Genomic DNA, 19,356 nt, shown 5'->3' with positions numbered 1-19,356 from the left:
ATCTTAGAACATAGAAGATAACCTTAGAAGATAACACTGAATCCCTGCACATGTGGGGGCCTCTACAGTTAGTTACAGTTTGCTGGGCCTGGAACAGCAAGTTAATAGGCTGTGAAAAGAAAGAACAAACATGAGAGGAGGCAGCTGATCCATCAGCAACTGTCGGGATTGGAAACAGGAGTGACTAGTACCTTCTCACTTCCTAGAAAATTCAGCTCAGAATAAAAATTAGTTTAGGAAACTGAGAATAAAACTTTGACAGTATATATATAATATATATATATATTATATATAGCATATATATACATATATGTATATATAATGTATATATACATAATATATATTATATACATATATATTTTTTTAAACAAACTTTTTAAAAGATTTTATTTATTCATGAGAGACACAAAGAGAGGGGCAGAGGTGCAGGCAGAGGGAGAAGCAGGCTCCCTGCAGAGAGCCTGTTGTGGGACTTGATCCCAGGTTCCCAGGATCATGACCTGAGCCAAAGACAGATGCTCAACCACTGAGCCACCCAGGGGCCCTGATGATAAATATTTTTTATTAAAAATTAGGGGTGCCTTGGTGGCTCAGTCAATTGGGCATCTGTCTCTTGATTTCTACTCAGATCATGATCTCAGGGTCTTGGAATTGAGCCCCACATAAGGCTCCATGCTCAGGGAGTTTGCTTGAGCTTCTCTCTCTCCCTCTCCTTCTGCCCCTCCACCAGCATGCAAGTTTTCTATCTCTCTCTCTTTCTCTCTAAGGTAAATAAATAAATCTTTAAAAAATTAAATAAAAATGATGATTATGAATGTTTCCAAGATATATGGGTATCAGGAAATAAGGGGAGAAGTATCCCCAAATGTTCCTGTTACTTAGCTAATAATCTATAGATTCTGGTTTTTGTAATAGGATGAACTGAAACAAATGTGTTTATTCTAGGCTTTTTTCCAACTGTATTTGTTAAAACAGCTTAGGTCCTGACCTTAAGTTCTCAAAGTTTGAAGTATTTATGAGTAGTTCAGTGATTAAAAATGGTAGGGAGGTCTTTTTCAACAGTGATTCTGAATGCTGGGGAATGATAGATCTGTATTTATAAATTCCTCAAGGTAAAACATGTATCCCATGACATTTACTCCCAAGGGGAATACAGTTTCCATGCACATTCCTTGACAGAAAAAGTTTTAGAGAACAAACTTGACAGTATATTTCAGAATTTGTTAAGAGGCTGATCTAATGTTAAGTGTTCTTACTATTAAGAAAAAGAATCCACAGAAATTTTGGGAGGCTCTGGGTTATGATTGTGATCAGGGTATCATGAGTATTTGCATATTCATATAAATTTACAAAATTGTATACATTTAATATGTGCAATTCTTCATATATCAATTATACCACAGTAAAACTATAAAAAAAAAAAAACCTTCAGTGAGGCAAGAAACAAAACCATGGTAATAGAAAAGAATGTAAGTATCTCAAACCTTAATAGTGTTGGGAGGGGTAGCTGAGAGAGGATGAAGAATGGATTGAGCACAAAAACTTAGTCCCAATTTTCCAACCTTCCCTCAATGCCTGCCATTGCTATACACCTTTTCAGTGCTCTCACATTGTAATTGGGACTTTCTGTCCTAACTCTGGACTCTGGACTCACCTAAGTTATGTGCTTTGGCCAAAAGGATTAATAAATATAATTTATTGTGTGATAGATGGGTAGCTCTTATGTTTGTGATTGGGTTAATTAGAGTTCATACAGGCAGCATATAGAACGGAATGCATGCAGTTATCCTTCCTTGTTAATTTGATATATATACTCAGATGTCCAAGGACTAAAGCAGTTCTTTTCAAATTATCTATTTTTAAAAATTCTAATATTGAACTGAAATATTTGTGGATCAAATGACCAAAGTTAAAATTTAGACTGGTATCTCTAAAATGATTTTCCTATAGTTATAAATAAACAACTTTTTTCTCAACAGTGGAGTCAAGAAAGATCTTCTCCTTCTAATACCCTTGACAGAGAAAATACAAAGTCATATGGGGAAAAATTAAAGTATAGGTAAAATATTAGCAAGTCACACATATATATAGTGTTCTAGCTTTATTGAATAAAATTATAACTGTGAGAAATATACATAAGCAGAATTTATTTCAAAGATTTTGTAAACAGAAATAGCAATAATAGAGTTGAAACCAAATCATAGTTTTCAGTTCTTAAAATTGATACTTGTCTTCAAGCTTAAGAATTATTATGGAAAACAATTCCCACTCTAAACCCTTTCTCTCCATGTCTGCAGAAGCCACACTCAGACCCTCAGGGAAATTGTTACCAGCAAAGAAATTTTAAAGTTATTTATTATTGATAAGAAAAAGGGAAAGATTATCAGTGATAGAGTATGTTCAACACTTCTCTTCAGACTAAGCATAAACGTAATTTACTTAATCAGCAACATTTTGCATTATTGACTATATCACTATGTCCTACTTGAGAAGATTTAAGCATAAATCAGAAAAGTAGCCATATAATAATGTATAATTACTCCAGGGATTGCAGGGATTGAAAAATAGTGTAATGGTATGATAGCTATATTTGGCCCAAGCCCCTATAGTGAAAGACCCAATAATATAATGACTTGATTATGATGAATATTTAACTTCTCTCCCATGGAGATATATCCCTTCCACTCACATTCCTTGTCTGGAACTTGATCTAATGTCTATAGCGAGCTTAAAACAATGACAACGAAAACTAGAAAATACTGTTTCTAATGAAGTTGCTATGAGCCCAGTTATAATTCTGGAAATCCATTTTATAAGGTAGTGAGAAGACGGAAATTGCAGAGCAATGACCATCTTGTCCCAGAGGATGTGGAGGGCATCAAATATGGTCTATATATGATCCCATATGTTCTTGTCAAGGTCACTTTGCCACATCAACATCCAAAAATAGAGGCAAAAGTTTTTCTGACTTCTGGACAGCCCCGGTGGCCCAGAGGTTTAGCTCTGCCTTCAGCCCGGGGTGTGATCCTGGGGGCCTGGGATGGAGTCCCACGTCGGGCTCCCTGCATGGAGCCTGTTTCTCCCTCTGCCTGTGTCTCTGCCTCTCTCTCTCTCTCTCTGTGTCTCTCATGAATAAATAAATAAAATCTTAAAAAAAAAAGATTTTCTGACTTCTGAGATATTTGACAAAAAAGGTAGCAGAAGTGACTTTCTGTGTCATCTGAGGCTGTCATAAGAACATTTACAGCTTCTTCCTGGGTCTACAGGAACCTGGGTCTACTGGGTCTTTTTGAAACCATCCTTGTGGAACTAAGTCATCTTGCTGCAAGAAACAGGATTTCTCTCCTATGAGGAATTTAAGAAACAAAGCAAAAGAACATAGGGGAAGGGGAGAAAAAGTAAAATAAGATGAAAATAGGGAGGCAAACCATAAGAGATGCTGAACTCTAGGAAACAAACTGAGGATTCCTGGAGGGGGTGTGGCTGGAGGGAAGGGATAACTGGGTGATGGGCATTAAGGAGGGCATATGATATAATGAGTGTTATATGCAAATAATGAATCACTAAATTCTACCCCTAAAACTTATAAAATAGTATATGTTAACTGAATTTAATTTAAATAAAGTATTAAAAAAAAAAAGTCCAAGAGGCATAGAGAAGGCATGTGTAAGTTGTTCAGTCAACAAGTCCACCTGAGCCTAGTGGACAGTGATTATCAATCATCAGACACATATTAGTGACCCATTTTGGATATGCAGCCCATTTAAGCTTTTGGATAACTCCAGTCCCAGTGTCCCTCTGACTGCAACTGCATGAGAGTCCTTCAGACAGCTCACCTAGGTGTGCCAGTCAACCACAGAACCGTGAAAAATTATAATAAACTGTATTAAACTTCTAAGTTTGAAGGCAGTTCGTTACACAAAAATAGCTAAGATGATAAATATTTATTACAGACACTGAATGAAATCTCTGTTTCTCTCTGAGTTGAATGATAAAGTATTATGCTAGCAAAAGATTCCCCCTTCCTTTGCTTTACTTTCCATAGTGAAAGTGATTATTTGGGGCACCTGGGTAGCTCAGTGGTTGAGCGTCTGCCTTTGGCTCAAGTTGTGATCCCAGGGTCCTGGGATTGAGTCCTGCATCAGGGTCCTTGCAAGGAGCTTGCTTCTCCTTCTGCCTCTGTCTCTGCCTCTCTGTGTGTCTCTCATGAATAAATAAATAAAATCTTTTTTAAAAAGGTGGTTATTTGACCATGTGCTGAGCTTGAGCCACGTCAGTGTCCTTGCCTGAAATATCTTTCCTCTATTTCAGTCTGGACCTTAGTCATTATTAACATTTACCACCAGGGGAGGAACATTTTCAATACTATCAACCTATTTTACCTTAACTTGAATGAAGGATTTGAGAGTATGTGTTAAAAATAGGTATGGGACAGGGGCACCTGGGTGGCTCAGCTGTTGGGCATCTGCCTTTGGGTCAAGTCATGATCCAGGGTCTGGGATCGAGTCCCACATCAGGCTCCCCACAGGGAGCCTGCTTCTCCCTCAGCCTGTGTCTCTGCCTCTCTCTTTCTCTCGAATAAATAATTAAAATCTTGAAAAAAATGGGTATAGGACAGAATAGATTTCAGGCTTCACATTTCTAATCAAAGCATATAATGGGACAGCAGCATCTAATGGGTGAAGAACTGGGAGAAATCAAATGTAAATTTTCACTTACCTCCTAAGTTTGCATAGATTCTGTCCTATATTCAACATCCACTTGAAGAGAAGCAAAACTCCTAAGGGGATATAATAAGAATCAACAAATTACTTTATTGTAAGTCTTATAGCATTTTGTGTTTCCATCATGGTGTTTATTTTTCCTTTTGAATTATTTCTATGTGTATCTAATATTGTTAGGTGCCCATAGTTATTGATAAGAAGTAAGATAGGGAATAGGCAGTAGTTGATATGTGATTACTCCCTCCAACAGGTGTAGGCTCCAGAGCTTGGTCATTCAGAAACTGAAGTATCTCATTGATTGCAGTTCCTTATCATTAATATATCAGTTAATTTTCCAGAAACTCTGTGGCCAGAGATTTTTCTTCCTAAGTTGAATAAAGATCATTTTTCCATAAATCTTGAAAGAAAATCAAATGAAGATCATCGTCTCTAAGTTATACATTGATATTAGTTATCCATATACTGAGCCCCACTATAATTAGTTTTGCCTTCAGGGATGGGTAGTGGTACCATTGCTAACCAATATGTACAATAGGGGGAACATCTGTTACAGTCATCTTTCAGATGTCAGAAACTATCTTTTGGAGATATTTATGGGTAGAGAAGTCAAGATACATTTATTTTTATCAGCAAATGCCTATGGCTTATTTCCCTGGGGTTGTGCCCCTAAACCTATGTGAACTACTTAGGAATATTAATAAAGCAATATGAACTAGGAAAGAGTTGTCTCTCCTTTCAAAAGCAGAAAAATATAATAAAACTTTATTATACATTATAAGTAGTATATATTATACATAGTATATATTAGATCAATATCTCTGAGTTGCTGAGGTTTATTAATGTGAATTCCTGAAGTAGACCATTTATTGGGAAGTAGACCACCTATTGCTTGTTGCTTCTTTCTTCCCTCCTGCTCACTTTCATACTCTGGAATTCATCAAGCTGAACCTCTCTGAGGACTAAAGTATAGCTAGAAAGTGCCTTGGGACCTGGAGAGAAGGAAGACCAACACACTGTGCCAGTATCTTGTTGATGATCAGTAGACCTGACATTCTTTATGCCTTTGTATTAAGAAGTCAGATTCCTGTGACATGTTTAATTATACAAGGAAAGGAGAAAACAGACCTGGTTCTCTACAGATACAATTTTTCCCAAAGTCTGATAGAAAAAGTTATTGCCTTGATAAAAAAAATATCATTGCAAAGCCTAACTATTCTAGAATGGTTGCACAAATCCAGTGAGTCTGTGAACTCCTTTAGCACTGTGTTCGTCTGCCTATAGCAGAAAACTCAAATAAATGCCGTGACTGAAATGTACCAGGGAGCAATTTTTCTCACTTGATGAGACCAGAGGTAACTGTTCCAGAGCTGGTAGGTTGGCTCCTGGAAACGCCAAAGGGACTTAGAATCAGCAACTTTACTGAGTGGTTCCATTTTCATGTTCACAAAATGGTTTTTCTACAATGTATCATGTTCACATACCACGAAAAGAGAAGTAGGTCCTTTGAAATTCAAAGGTAAATGATTTGTCCTTGGTTTATGAGGACAATAATGCTTTTGTATAAGCTCCAGCCAATGGAGCACTTCTTATATTATTTTGGCCATAATTAGTTCACAAAACTACTGATATCTGTGAAGAAGTCTGGAAAATTAAATGTGAAGGTGAATACCTTGCATCCCTAAACAACATAGGGATTTCCCTCAGTGATGAGGAAGGGGGAAACGCATGTGAGCAGCAAGATCAAGGTCTGCTCCAATACTGGATGTCCCTAGCTCCTGTGAAATTAAAATTTTTCCCAGGGGAAAAAGTAAAGGGGACTTTAGATGTTTAAAGCACTATTGAGAACTTTGCTCTGACAGGGCAACAGGGAAAACCCTTGGGTGGCAAAAGTGATCAATCATGGGAAAAGAATTGGACAGGTCAATAAATATAACACTTGCAAGCCGACTTTGATGTATGAGGGAATAACAAAGTCTAACTTCCTATAATGCTGCACTAGGTGCCCTGATGGAAAGCAAATGCATCATTCAATAGACTCCTTCGATTGGAATTAGCATACGCAACTGGTGCAGCCACTTTTCATTACTGATGGCAGTCAGGAAATTCTGAGATGGGTCTGTAGTCAGTGATGCGAGTGTCCTCATAGTAAAAGATATGACCTTGATTTTTCCAGCTTTACTAATATTCATAGGTAATTTCAGTGAACCAGCAATCATTAGTTAAAATAACTGGCTCTGTCCTCCTGCCATAGGTAATCGTCTTTCCCATAATGGTGGTGGGATGGCGGGGATACGTGAATATATTGCTTACTCCCTATGTCAACGAAAAAAAGAAAAGGAAAGGAAGGACAAATGCCTCGACTACATCACCATGGTAAGCAGTTTGCCACAGGAATATGGCAAAGAACTGATTTTCTAAGACAACTCTTGCAATGTATTTAAGATTTTATCTATTATCTGAGACAGAGACAGAGAGAGAGGGAGTGTGTGTACAAGCATGGGGAGAGGCAGAGGGAGAGACAATAACTCTCAAGCAGACTGTGCTGAGGACAGAGCCCCACACAGGGCTCGATCTCATGACCCTGAGATCATGACCTGAGTGGAAATCAAGAGTCAAGGTTCAACTGACTGAGCCACCGAGGTGCCCCATCTTGCAATATTAATAGTTTCCTTTTTCTGTAAAATATAATGATGTGAAAATTGAAAAATTTTCTTTTTCAAATTTGTGAATCTTTTTGTATTATTATTCTTAAATTACTGCTTTCTTTAAACTTTTCTATTATTATAGCACAGGAATTAGATAGCTTCAGCAGAAATGAAAGTGGAACTGCTGTAGCTGCCCTCTCATGTTCCAAGTATCGCTGTCAATCAGTATTATTGAGTATCCCCTAGTTTTTGTCACTATATGAAAATGACAAAAATAAAATGAAATCTAAGGACGCTCTCCTCCAATTCTTTGGTTATTTTCCTCATGCTATAGAGTAGCCTAGGCTTTTCTGTTTGTGTCAGTCTGCTCAGGTTGCTTCAACAAACTGCCACAGACTGGTGGTTGAAACAGCATAAGTTCTCTATGTCACAGTTCTGCAGGCTAGAAATCGGGGTGTGCACAGAATTGGCCCCTTCTGAGGACTGTGAGAGAGGGGTCTGTTCTGGACCTGTGGATGGCTCTCTTCTCCTGTGTCCCTTCCTGTCATCTACCTTGAATGTAGGTCTACCAGATTTCCCCTTTGGGTAAGGACAGTAGTGCCCCAACCCAGTTTACAAGTAAGGTCACATTATTATAAGTCCTGGAAGTTAGGAATTCAACATAGGTATTCAGAGGGGGACACAACTTAACATATAACCCCTTCTTAGAAACTTTTTTTTTTTGAGCTTCTGTGCCAGCTCTCACTTCCCCATTAGTGGCAAGTTTCTTGAAGGTATAATTACTAGTTCTATGAAGTTTACCAACAGCTGTTTATATCCATTTATTCCATTTACCCCATTTACCCCTGCAGCAATACTCTGAAGTAATATACAGTCAATGGTGTCACACCTTGTGAATAGGTGTAGTAATGAAGGCTTAGAGGTTTTGTGATTAGGCTAAAACCATTTGGGAAAATGGCTCTGTCAAGACTTAAATCCATATTTTCTGACCCCCTGGTTCCAAGATATTTTCAATACAATCATTTGGCCTCCACTCCCTTACCATTTATGAACACCTTGACTGAAGATCTATCTAATAGCTTTTTTGTCTTTTCCTACCTAAATTTTTGGTTCACATATTTTTTCAAGATGTTTTGTGTATTAAAAAAAGTCATAAAAAATGAAAATTAATAGAAGTTAAAAAAATCTTAAGTAAAATTTGAATCAGCCCATGTAACTTGTTTTTAGGTCAGAGAGGATTAAGATAAATTGCTTACCACACAACCTCCTCACTTCACTGACTCCTCCTAGCCATGTGAGACAAATAACTTTTAATTTTGTGGTCTCTTAGAAGAAATGCTTTAAAACTTACTTGTCTGTGTACATTTTAAATCCTTATTAACATTAATTCATTGTGACCTCATTCCTTCAATAGGAAAATATGTTTGTTGGTATATTTCTTCTAAGTGTCCAATAAAGCATAATCCACCTAATCTACATAGGATAAGAGATAATGAAATGATTATTTCATCTGCTACCTTCAGCACTTTAAAAAAATTACTAATGTCTGGGAAGTTTTTTAAAAAGTTTATTTTCTTACTTGTATTCTTGGAAAAAAGGTGGCTAGCCTCCACCAAACCGTCAAATGCATCAGTAAATATTACAATTACAAGTTGACTACACAAATGTCAGCCCCCAACCCAAACCTTAAGGACTAGTGATTTGGAAGGTGTGGAAGAGATGAGGGAGGACAGCCCAAGCAAAGGTTACCTTTGATTAACTTATTTTGCAAACCAGGTATTAATCTACACTTTAATTCAAGGAGGTATCTCCTATATTGAAAGGTATACTATGATGGCAGAAACTATTTTTATTTTTACTATTGTATTCCCAATACAATAGCAGAGTACCTTGGACATAGCATTTATGTAAAAGTACCTTGGACATAGCAGAGTACCTTGGACATAGCATTTATTTAAAAATATTTATTGAGGGCATCCCGGGTGGCTCAGCAGTTTAGTGCCACCTTCAGCCCAGGGAGTGGTCCTGGAGACCCGGGATCGGGTCCCACGTCGGGCTCCCTGCATGGAGCCTGCTACTCCCTCTGCCTCTGTGTGTGTGTGTGTGTGTGTGTGTGTGTGTGTGTGTGTGATGAATAAATAAATAAAATCTTTTGAATAAATAAATAAAAACAAAAATATTTATTGAATGAATAAATATGTGAATGCTATAAAAAGTCTTCCAAACATGAGGTTAAAGAGAGGCAACTTTGACATAAATAAAATACCATTAAATAACAAATTCATCCTACTTTTCCAGCTGTTTAGAGTTTTGCCTCAACATTTTATTTGTTATCTAGCCATCCAGGCAATCCGTAATTCTCTCATTCATCTGAAGTAAATTTGACTTTCAGTATAAATGAGGTGCTGGATTATTATAGAAAGTATTGACTTACAAAGCAATTGGATAGATAAAGCATGTTAACATAATTTATAGTACAAAGATGTAGTATATAATGGATATACATATATATGCATACACATATGTGTGTGATATGACACACATGCACATGTATATTACACTGACAGTGGAAAGTACTAAAGGAGAGAGACAAACATGGTGCTACTGGAGATAAAACAGAGTAGAAAAAAAAATCCTTCCAACTGGAAGCATCTGTCAAGGAGCCTCATGCTGTTCTCACTCTCTTGATTCTTAAATAGTGCTACTGATTCAAATGAATGAACTGGTCAGTGTGAAAAATGCTGTTCCGCTGAGGCCTTTGCCTGTCTCCTTGGACAGGCTCCAGAGAGGGAAAAAAAAATCAGAAAATTGATTTGCTCCAAAGACATTAGCTGGAAAGCTTTAGGCATCCTTTGACGAAGCATTGGAAAGGGTAAGTCTGAAAAAAAGCTATCTTTGCTACCATATCCCTTACCCATTTCCAGAAGTATTATTTATTAAAAAAAAAAAAGCCTTGGTTAAATTTGTTTCTCATTTTTTTGTTTCTGGTTAGTCTATATAAGCCCACACAAATATTTATTTATGTATATTGCTATGTAATTAATGTAAAATAATTATATATCATTTAAATAAATTTATATATATCAATACCAATAAAATGTTTAGATCAAAATAAACTGAACACTAAAAAATTTGGAAATGACACGATGATAGGCAACATGCAGGAAAGGTAAAAGACACAATTATTACTACTTTGACTTTTTTTTTTTTTTACAAGCGGTATCTCTTTTGACCTTTACAAAAGTTTGCAGACACATTATCATTGACTTGTGTTACAGATGAGGAGAGGAAGCTCTGAGTGATAAGATGGTGTCCCCAGGGTCACGCAGCTGAATCTGGGGCTCCAGTCTGTGTCCTTCAGGCTATGCTATGACTCTCCCATTATTTAATGAATGGCCTGTGGCCTGCTGAAGAACTTTATGAGTCTTCTTTATGGGATGAAACTATCTGAAAAAAGAAAATATTTCTTCAGAGCTTATATTTTTTTTTAAAGAATTTTATTTTATTTTATTTATGATAGTCACAGAGAGAGAGAGAGGCAGAGACACAGGCAGAGGGAGGAGAAGCAGGCTCCATGCCCCGGGAGCCCGACGTGGGATTCGATCCCAGGTCTCCAGGATCGCGCCCTGGGCCAACGGAAGGCGCCAAACCGCTGCACCACCCAGGGATCCCTTCTTCAGAGCTTATCAATGTGTAACATCCAAAGTATTTTTGTTTTAGTTTTCCCAGTTCCTAAGTTAGGAATCCTCTTTTCCCCATCCTCTACATTATATTCAATTGCAATTTGTTTCAGCCACAATATATATATCTCTTGAGTCCAATCACTTTGCTGCATGTCTTATGGTACCTTCATCCCATGGTACTTATCAGTCCCCTGCCTGGCTTCTTGTCTCCTAGTTTTCACTGTGGTGCCTATTTCTATAAAGAGTAAATACATAGAGTTAAATTTATATAAAAAAAAATCCGTAACCATAATTTCTGTAAGCAAATTATTCTAATGCTTTTCTTTGGAGAAACCATTTCTATGCATTTAAACATAGGATTTTTTCAAAACACTGATGTCATGCATATTGATATAATAAGAACAGGAGTAAAGGATTTGCAGTATCCTCCAAATATGGACGTGTTAATATATCCCCAAGAAACACCAAGTTTTATGATTAGATCACCTAGGGTATGCTTAAAAAATTTTTAACTGTGATGCTATGGCCTGGATGATTAGGTCTAATTGTATGATTTAATTTTACTCTGTAATTTTGATGAACAGATTTGCAGGGCAATTCAACATAGAATGTGAGCTACTAAGCCAGTATCATTTCTGTGGTTGTCTTATTCTTGGAGTTCCTACTGAATGAAGAGAAAGGAAAAATGAGGCTTGCATTTCACTTACTTGGTGGCTGCCTGTGTAGGCACTGACCAATTCTGGAACACCATTGTTTCCCTGTATATTAAACAAGCAGTGGTCTCTATAGGGATACAATTAATCAGTTATTTCAATCTGGTAAATTTTGGCAGAAAACCTCTATGTCAACAGTTAAAAGTTTCTATAGAATAAAAAAATGAGTCTGTGTATGATTCTCTATCTCTCTTCTTCCAAGTATTTCTCGATACCCTTCTTTGTTGATAGAGGAAAGTAGAGTTGTGATCCCCGTATCATTTCTAGACTGGAGATCTTTTGCCTGAAGTTTTGTCAAGAATTGTCAGGCATATCTCAGATTGTGAAGAAATCAAGGGAGAGGGAGAGAGAAAGAGGATTTGGCATCCATCAATGAATTCAGCTTGTGTTAAGTTTGAATTCCATTTCATAGAATTGTCCTAGCCACTAACTGCCATCAAGAAACAGGAAAACATTTCCATTTGTAAGGCATATTGAACCTCATAGGCTCTGAAATAATCCGTGTAAGAAATCTAGGAGAAATGAATACTAGTTAGCCCTTGAAATCTGATTGAGAGATTACAAAACTTGACAAAAGCCATGAGAAACTAATGGCAAACAGGTAAATTGTCTTTCAGAGAAACAGTTTGGGGGAGCAATGACATGAAATGTGTTAGAGCTGCCTGCAATAATTATTACCAGTCATATCCAGAGAACCAGTACCCCAGATTGTGAAGATGTAAAGCATTTTCTCTCTGCTCTAAGTAGAAGAGTTGAGTAAAGAAACAATATTTATTGGGGCACTTGGATGGCTCAGCGTTTGAGCATCTGCATGGGCTCAGGTCGTGATCCAGGAATCTTGGGATCACATCCCACACTGGGCTCCGTGCAGGGAGTCTGCTTCTCCCTCTGCCTGTGTCTCTGCCTCTCTGTCTCTCTGTTTCTCTCGCTCTGTGTCTCTCATGGATAAATAAATAAGATCTTTAAAAAAAATAGTATTATTAACAAACAGTTGCTTAGCAACTATCAGAAAAATAAAGTAAATAATAATGTATTTACCCCCATAGCCTCAAAGTGAATTGTTTTGGTCCACACAAAGAATAACAAGAAATTTCAAGAGATAAGTGTCAGAGACTGAAAATACATGTTGACTCCCATAAATTAGTACCCAGAAGCTAAGGAATAATTCCAAGCTAAGATACCCGTGTCTATTAATTACTAAATATTTAAATGCTTCTTAAATCCAAATTTGGGATATGAACCAGCAGGTCTCAGCTCAGAAAAGCCTCAGAAGAATTTGAGTTTGATTCCATTTGAGCTTGGGTATTTTTTACTGAACTGAAAGTGTTTTGTTGAGTTAAATTACTGGAAATTTCTGATACTAAAGTTACAGCGAGAGTCTATCGATGACCTTACAGTAACCAAAGAATTAAATTCATTTAATTCTCAGGGCCATACCCTAAATACTTCCAATACTTCCAAAGAAAGTGCAGCCCTATTTTGACCCTAAATATGCTCAGAACAAAATCAGAGAAGAAACTAGGAGAAAGAGAACTTTAGAATTCTTCCAAGGTCTATAGCTACCGTTCTTATCTTCCTAAGAGTTTAGAAAGAGTATTATGGTCTAACATTTAATTCTAGAGTTCTCTGTGAAAATTATGTGATGATCAATTCCAGATCTCATTTTTAGATTTTAGATTTAGAAGTATTTTGAGTTTTAATCAGTTGAATGCATAAATCTTAGGTCTACAGCTTGAAGAACTTTGAGAAATAGAAACATGATATAATAAAAATTAAAATTAAAATTAAAAAAATTTAAAAAGAAACATGATATAACCATTACCCACAACAAGAGAAAGAATCTAGCACTTCAGAAAGCACTGTTGTTTCTTGGTCCAGTAGCTCCTAATTCCTGTTGCCATGAATTATTTACTTTTGCCCATTACTGAACATCTTATAAATGAAATCTTATAATATGTACTCTTATAATATGTACTCTTCCATGTCTGTCTGTCTTCTTTCACCCAACATATTTTTTAAATTAATCTATGTGGTAGTGTGTATCGGTAGCCCTTTTTTGGTTTTGTTGAGGAATCTTCCTTTGTTACAAATATCCAAAGTTCATGTATGTTTTCTCCTATTAATGGGCATGTAGGTTACTTCCAGTTGTAGACAATTCTGAATTGAGCTGCTATAAATTGTACATGTCTTTTTGTAGACATATAGGTTTATTTCTCTACTTCTTCAGATGTGCCATAGAGCCTCTTCTATGTGTAAACTTGAAAGAAATTACTAGTTTATCAAAAGGCTGTAGCATTTTACAATACTACCAGTAATTTGTGAAAATTTTCTTTGTTCCACATTTCTACCGACACCTTGTCTCATCAGGATTTTTTTTCCATCAGAATTGTTAACATCAAACATGCTACTATTATCTCATTGTGGCTTTTTCACTGATGAAAAAAATGTTGACCATATTTAAATATGCTCTTTGGCCATTTGAAAATTTTCTTGTCCACTTTTTTTTAACTTAGGATGTTTTCTCCTCATTGGCAGAAGTTTGCTAATATGTCTTACATATTAGTTTTTTTTGTTTCATATCCTATGTCTCATATAATGTCCAGTTTGTAGCTTGCATTTTCACTTTCCTATATGATGTCTTCAGATGATAAAAGTTTTAAATTTGGCAAATTAGAATTTTTCATGTTTTGTCTTTTATGGTATCTTTTCTGTGTTAAGAATCTCTGCCTGATTGAAGGTCAGAAAAACATTCACCTACGTTTTATTTCTAGAATATATATACTTTTTGTTTTCAGATATGGGTAAAATAATTTTTATATATGATATTAGGAGAGTTAGGGATTAGAGCTTATTTTCTATCTATATACATATGTATGTATAGGTATGTGTAAACATATATACAAACACACACTTGTTCCAGAGACACTTGCTGAAAATACTTTTCCTTTTAAATAATTTGCTATCTATGTTGAAAATAAGTTGTGGTCTATTTCTAGACTCCATTCTGTTTATTGTTCTACAAAAGTACCATTTGCCAACCACACAATCTTGTAGCTTTACAGACTGTTGGAAGTCATGTAGTGTGAGACCTTCAATGATTTCTCTTTCCATTATTATTTTATCTAGGTCCCTTGCACATCCATATAAATTTTAGTTTGCTAACATTTACAAAAAAAAAAAAAATTCCTCTGGAGCTTAAAGTAGGATTGTAGTAAATCTGCAAATCAATTTGGGGAAAATTAACATTAACAATACTGAATCTTCCAATTCATGAACATAAAATATCTTTCCATTTATTTAGATATTCTCTAATTTTGTTTAGGACTTTTGTATAGTTTCAAGTGTAAAAGTTTTTTACATTTCTTAAATTTATGTTCACATATTTGATAGGGTATTTGATGCTATCCTACATGACTATTATTCAGTTTTCAAATATTTGTTGCTGGTATATAAAAACATAATTTATTTTTGTTGTACAAACCTAATATCCATTTACCTTGATTAATGTACTTATTATGTTTATAGATATAGATTATGTATAAAATTATGTCATCAGTGTCTAATAACAATGATCACTATGTAATTGTGATTTATCAAGTTTACATTTATAATCTAGTTGTTTTCTAACAATTTGGGCAATATTATATTTATGTTTGCTATGGAGATTGCAAATGCGTCCTTTGCTTATTAGAGTACATTTCGCTTCATCTTCCACCATATAACACTTAAGGACCTTATAACAGTAAAATTGCATTTATCTACCTTCCTGCCTTTGTATTAGTGTTGTCTATGTTTTCCCTCTAGAGGCTATAAACTACCTACCGCTATTATTATTAGTGTTTTAAGCAATCATTAGTCTTAAAAAATTCATATGTAAAATTTCCAGTTAATATTTATCTCTAAAGATTGAGGTTTCCATCTGGAATCATTGCTCTTCAGTTGAAAGAACTTTAATATCTTTAGTAGTGCTAGATATTAATCTTAAATTTTCCCAGATTTTCCTAAAATTGTTTTTATTTCACCTTAATTTTTTGGAAGACATCTTGACTGGGTATAGTATATAATTCTGCTTTGTTGTTTCAGGCTTTTAAAGATATTCTGGATTTTTTTATTGGATTTATTGAACTATAGTTGGCCCACAACATTACATTAGTTTCAGGTGTACAATGTAGTGATTCCACAAGTCTATACGTTATGCGGTGCTCACTACAAGAGTAGCTGTCATTTGTCACCATCCAATGCTATTACAATACCATTGGTTTTACTGCTTGTGCTGTACCTTTTATCTCAGTGACATTCATTCCATACCTGGAAGCCTGTATCCAACTATCCCTCACCCATTTCGCATGGTCCTCTACCCTCTGGAAACCATCAGTTTCTCTGTACTTACAGATCTGTTTCTGCTTTTTCTTTGTTTATTTTTGTTTTTTAGACTCCACATATGAGTGAAATCATGTGGTATTGTCTTTATCTGACTTTCTTCACTTAGCATAATATCTTCTAGGCCCATCCACATTGTCACAAACGGTAAGAACTCATTCATTCTTATGGCCAAGTAATAGTCCATTGTTAAGTATAGAACACATCTTCATTCCTGCATCAGTAGACACTTGGGTTGCTTCCATATCTTGGCTATTGTAAATAATGCTACAATAAACATAGGGTTCATGTATTTTTTTTCAAATCAGTGTTTTTCTTTTATTTGGGTAAATACCCAGTAGTGGAATCACTGAATCATATGGTATTTCTATTTTTAATGTTTTAAGAAACCTCCATACTGTTTTCCACAATGGCTGCACCAATTCACTTTCCCACCAACAGTGCACAGTAGTTACTGTTCTTCTGAATCCTTGCCAATGCTTATTTCCTGTCTTTTTGCTTGTGGCCATTCTGGCAGGTTTAAGGGGATATCTCATTGTGGTTTTTATTCACATTTTCCTGATTATTTAGGTCTTCTGCCCATGTTTTAGTTGGATTATTTATTACTTTGGTAGTGAGTTGTTTAGTTTCTTTATATATTTTGGATATTAGCCCCTAATTGGATATATCATTTGCAAATATCTTCTCCCACTGAGTAGGTTGCCTTTTAATTCTGTGGATGGTTTCCTTAATTATGCACAAGTGTTTTATTTTCATGTAGACCCAATAGTTGATTTTTGGTTTTGCTTCCCTTGAGTGAGGAGACATATTTAGAAAAATATTGTTAATGCCAATGTCCAATAGATTACTGCCTAGGTTTGTTTTCTTCTGAGAACCTTATGGTTTGAGATCTGGAATTTAGGTCTCTAATGCATTTTTAGTTCATTTTGTGTATGGGTCCAGCTTCATTCTTTTGCGTGTAGCTCTCTGGTTTTTCCAATACCATTTGTTGAAGAGATTATCTTTTTCCCATTGCATATTTTTGTTTTCTTCTAGTGGATTAATTGACCATGGAATTGTGGAATTATTTCTGGTTTTTTTTTAAAGCTATTGCATTGATTTATATTTGTTTTTGTGCCAGTAACATACATTTTTTATTATTACAGCTTTGTAGTATAGTTTGAAATCTGGGATTGTGATACCTCCAGCTTCTTTGTTCTTCTCTCTCAAGATTGCTTTGGCTATTCAGGATTGTTTGTGATTCCATACAAATTTTAGAGTTGTTTTAGTTCTGTGAAAAATGCTGTTGGTATTTTAATAGAGATGGCATTGAATTTGTAGATTACTCTGGGTAGTATGTACATTTTAACAATATTTCTTCCATTTCATGAGCATGTTATGTCTTTCGATTTGTTTTTGTGTTCTTTGATTTCTTTCATCAATGGATTATAGTTGTCTGAGTACAAGTCTTTCAATTCCTTGGTTAAATATATTCCTAATTACTCTTTTTGGTGCATCTGTTAAATAGATAAATGAAAGACATAGATAGGTGACAGATAAGGAGAAAGAGTGTTAGATGATTTTTATTCTAAAAATTTTGAGAAGTGTGTATCTTTATACTGTATGAAATTCTCTGGCCTCTTTCAATCTGAAGGTTTTAATTCACTTGTAGAAGTGCTATCCATTATTCTTCTCTTTATTTCATTTGTGTCCCCTCTGTGGAAGTCCTGTCATGAAAATTGGACCTTTTAAATTCATCCTCTATGTTCCATAATTTTTTCTGGATTTTGCTTTTCCTATTGTGCTGCTCCATATTGAAAAGTGTTTCAACAATTTTCCCCCAAATTCTTCTGGGTTTTTTTTTGTTGGCTTGTTTTTAATTCATCATTTGTAGTTTATTTCAAAACGTCTTTCTTGTTTTCATTTGGTCCTTTTATAGCTTACCAATATTAATAAGCTGGAGTATCTCACAACTGAGGACTCTAATTGGAATATTTTAATGTTCTTCTATATTACCTAGATTATCTGTTTCCATCAGAACCAATTATTCCATTTATTCTGCTTAGAACCTCTCCTATCATTACTTGCTTTTCTCAAAAGTATGGTGTTCCTTAGTTTTCATTTACATGAATTCATTCATTCAATAAATATTCATTGATTAGTTACCATGGGCCAATCATTTTTTCTAGATGCTTAAAAATACATGAGTTAGGATTTAAAAAAAAAAAATCCCTTTCCACATTCAGCTTACATTTGGAAGAAGAGGGCAGAAAGTAAACAAGTATGATAAACTATCTATATAGGATGTGAAAGACAATCAGACCTATTGTGAAAAAAAAGATAGTGGAGGATGAGAAACTGTGTTGTGAGGGTCAGATAATTTTAAATAATAATATGATGATAGAAGAATTTGGACAAGGAGTGCCAGGGGTCAATTCATTTGGAGACTCATAGGTAATGAAGTCTTAAAAGCACTAGAGGACATGGTTTTGTATCATTAAGAGATATGTAGATCATTATAATGATTATCTTTTGAGTGAAATAAAGAGTCACTGAAAAGTTTTGGTAAACAGCATGGTATTTATTACACATTTTAACATAAATTAGATATGGAATATGAGAGAAAGAGTGGAGTAACTAGAGTCCAAATTTATTTGTTTTGGCTGTTTATTTATTCATTGATCATGATCAACTGGTAGAATGATGTAGACCTGTAGCAGCTGTGAACCTGTTGGTTTTGAGATGCCTGTAACACAGATTATTTAAGCAGTTGGTTATGGGAGTCCAGGGTACAGGAGAGTTCTGAGCTGGAGATATAAATCTGCGAGGCATCAGCATGGAGTAAGCATGAAATCAATCACCTAATTTGTCAACAAAGTATACACTGCGTTTATTCCTCTTAAAAGAATCTAAGTTACTCTTTTTTTTAAGACTTTATTTATTCATGAGAGACACAGAGAGAGAGAGAGAGAGAGAGAGAGAGAGAGGCAGAGACACAGGCAGAGGGAGAAGCAGGCTCCATGCAGGGAAGCCTGATGTGGGACTTGATCCCAGGTCTCCAGGATCAGGCCCTGGACTGAGGGCAGCACTAAACCGCTGAGCCACCTGGGCTGCCCAAATCTAAGTTACTCTTTTGGAGTTGAACAGCTCAAAATTTTACTAACTGGAATAATTTGTATGACATGTAAATTTAAAGAAATAATATGGTTACAAGTAGGTGCTTAATACATTT

The sequence above is a fragment of the Vulpes vulpes genome, chromosome 2 (assembly GCF_048418805.1).
Source record: "Vulpes vulpes isolate BD-2025 chromosome 2, VulVul3, whole genome shotgun sequence".
Taxonomy (NCBI): domain Eukaryota; kingdom Metazoa; phylum Chordata; class Mammalia; order Carnivora; family Canidae; genus Vulpes; species Vulpes vulpes.
This window is presented reverse-complemented; position numbering follows the sequence as displayed.